The 2,883-nt window shown below is 38.5% G+C and overlaps 1 long non-coding RNA gene across 1 annotated transcript; it reads left to right on the top strand.

Annotated features, from left to right (window-relative positions):
* Positions 1-294: 294 nt before the first annotated feature.
* LOC142971245 (uncharacterized) lies at positions 295-1,631 on the top strand. The gene is made up of 3 exons (XR_012959346.1): positions 295-402; positions 1,220-1,271; positions 1,435-1,631. It is a non-coding gene; the product is annotated as an uncharacterized LOC142971245 (long non-coding RNA).
* The last annotated feature ends 1,252 nt before the right edge of the window (positions 1,632-2,883 follow it).

Genomic DNA, 2,883 nt, shown 5'->3' with positions numbered 1-2,883 from the left:
AAAAATGAGTTTTTGGCCTTGTAATTATTACCTCGATTATTTTTGTAAATTTTACAAGAAATTATCATTTCAGTGCATTTACTTTAAAATATCACCTTTTACTTAATGTGTTACTTGGTATTTGTTTGTAATTATGTATCCTCATTTTTATAAGTAAATTGTAATCATTCACACCAAGTAATATCTACTAAACTACTGTATTGAATGCACTACCTGACACAACAAAGTAAAATGTACTTGGGTAATACGAGTAAAACCTGGCAACCTATAGCGCATACTCGGGGTGACGTCAGAGGAGATTTCGCGCTCCTTTCGTCAACGAGACGACGGAACAGCAGAACCTGAACAAGGACGGCAGCGTTTCACCTGAGGAGAGGAACTTCATGGACGGGAGCCATTGGGGTAGGTTATATGTTTAATTAATGCTCTACGTTGCTGTTGAGCCTTCGGTCAAGTCTGTGTTTGAGTTGTGAACACTGAAGAGTAGCGAACTGGTCAGTTTAGCGTGCTAGCTAGTTAGGCTATCATGCTAGCTAACTTGGGGCAGCATTACAGACATGGCTCACGGCGCTACATTTTGTGGCTGTTTTTGGTGGTTTTGGTCGCGACTTTACAGGGTTCTCCCTTGAAAAGTTGTTGGCCTGGGGACACGGTGCTCGACCGGCTGCGCTCCGTCGACGTGGGGGGGAGGGGGGCTGAATTACTTCGGTTAAGTGAAGCCCACTTCTGCCACACAGGTGCTTTGCTGTGCTGAGTCACGCACACAGCGCGCTTTCTCTCGGACATCCTCAAGTGCAGCCGAGGTCGAATGAGGGAAATGTGCTAAAAAATATCCCATATGTGGTGGAATTAGTGACTTTAGAGCGAGTCTAATACACTTAACATTATTTTGTCACTATCATATTCTGACATATTTTTACAGTAACTTATATTTCTGTCATCAGTTTTAAACTGGTCTCTTATGTCTCTATCCAATGTGGTGTCCTTGATGATGAAGGCTTTGGGCATGAAACAAGGTGCCAGTACTGTGTTGAGTTAGTGTCGCATATCAACATGACCAGGCCTGCTGTGTATCTCAGTATTAACGTTATGGTGGCTTGTTTATGTGCTGTTTTTTTGTGTGGGGATAAAACATGCTATCAATATGAAGATTTAAGCCAAATTCAGATTTAATGTTGTGTGTTCATGTTTTAACATAATTTCTTTATATATTTCACAGAATATTAAAGGACGTTCACTCTCAGCAAGTTGACATCAACAGTTGACACAAGGTAAAATCAACTTAGTACTGTTATAGTTTAATTAACTTGACATATACATTTAAAGTCGTAGTTTGTTGCTGCTCAATAGTACATTATACTGGGAGGACTACTGCATTAATTGTTTTAGGTACCTCATCTTGATCATGTTGTTTTTTATTGTCTTTTGTTTCAGATCAATGAGGAGTTCAGAAGAATAACCACAGTTCATCTGGAGCGAACCTTTTTGTCGAAATTGGAGAATTGCACTACCAACTTTCTGGAGATACTTGGGACAAAGGGCGGAGTTGCAGGAACCAAGACCCATGCTGGAATCACCCAGCCTGGTAAAGTTTGGATATCATATATTGATATTATATAAAATTGTGTTGGGCTCATATACACTGAGAATAGATACATAATGACGCATTTGAACACTTTCAATATTTTTGTTAGTTTCCCCCACTATTGTCCTTTTTTGAGAACACATCAGACTCGAAGACGTAAAAATGGACATTAGTAAATTTGAATTTCAAACATGTCATTGAAGAGGACTATGCTCAACATGTCATGAAGATCCTTGTCATCCATGGAAATGCAACACAGAAAGGCATCACTCCTGACAATCGTGTTCGTCGTCATCGAGGGAAAAGAGGTTCTTGATGACTGTCAAAGTGTGGCAAAGGCCTGCCTTCTGCTCATGGGCTATATCTATGTGTATCCAAGTGTTGTCCAGCAATACCCATTGTTTCAAATTAAAAGTTTGTTAAATGACTAAACGTTTGTGTTCTTAAATTTCTTATTGGCAGCACTGATTTAGAAATGTTTTGTCTGGCAATGCCAACCAGATTATATATGTTGGTATATGTGTGTCTGTCAGCAGTGACCTCTTTCACCAGTTAACAAGTAAAGCTGCTGTAGTTTAAAATAAGATGTTTCATGTTTTGTAGAAGCCTTATGTTAAGACAATTTTATTAAATAACTAGCCCAGTTTAAAAAATGCAACATTCATATTTGAATAGTTGTGTAGAGTAGTAGTAGATAAAAGATATATTGTGTAAATATTACTTAATATTTCTCAATTAAAAAAGTAAAGAAAAGCTAGTTAAATATACATGAAACACCTAATTGAGTTTTACTGGGGTTTTGTAATTGGATGCAAAGGTAGCCTGAGTAAAGATTACTATAAAAGGCTAAGTACATTTTATGTCTAAGGGAGACATTTGCAAGTAAAAGTTACTTGCAAATTCTGGATAAAAAACAATTCTTACTAGTAAGTAAATTTAACTTGAGAATTCCTGAGTGAAAATTACTCGGAATTTCTGAGTGCAAATTGTTACCTAGCTTTTTTCAAGTAAATGTCACTTATTTTTTTTTTCAGTGAGGGAGCCTTGCTGTGGTACCATAATAACACTCTGTTCACTTAAATCCCTGAGTGGCAAGCTACGTTCAAAGCCCTCCTCGTGGCCCAATAAAGAGGAAGTAGCTTGTGTCTCGACGGATCAAAGGGAAGACGCACAGAGAAAGGTCAGGTCTCAGACGCTCCCACACTGAGAAGCTCAGTGCTGCTCAAGCTCCCCACTGACATGACTCCCGATACCTGATATGTTATTTTGCATGTTGGGGCCTAATTCATTATTGTACA

The sequence above is a fragment of the Anarhichas minor genome, unplaced genomic scaffold (assembly GCF_050575085.1).
Source record: "Anarhichas minor isolate MPS153535 unplaced genomic scaffold, ASM5057508v1 ptg000045l, whole genome shotgun sequence".
NCBI lineage: Eukaryota > Metazoa > Chordata > Actinopteri > Perciformes > Anarhichadidae > Anarhichas > Anarhichas minor.
Note: the sequence above shows the minus strand (reverse complement) of the source record. Positions and strands in the feature narration are given on the sequence as shown.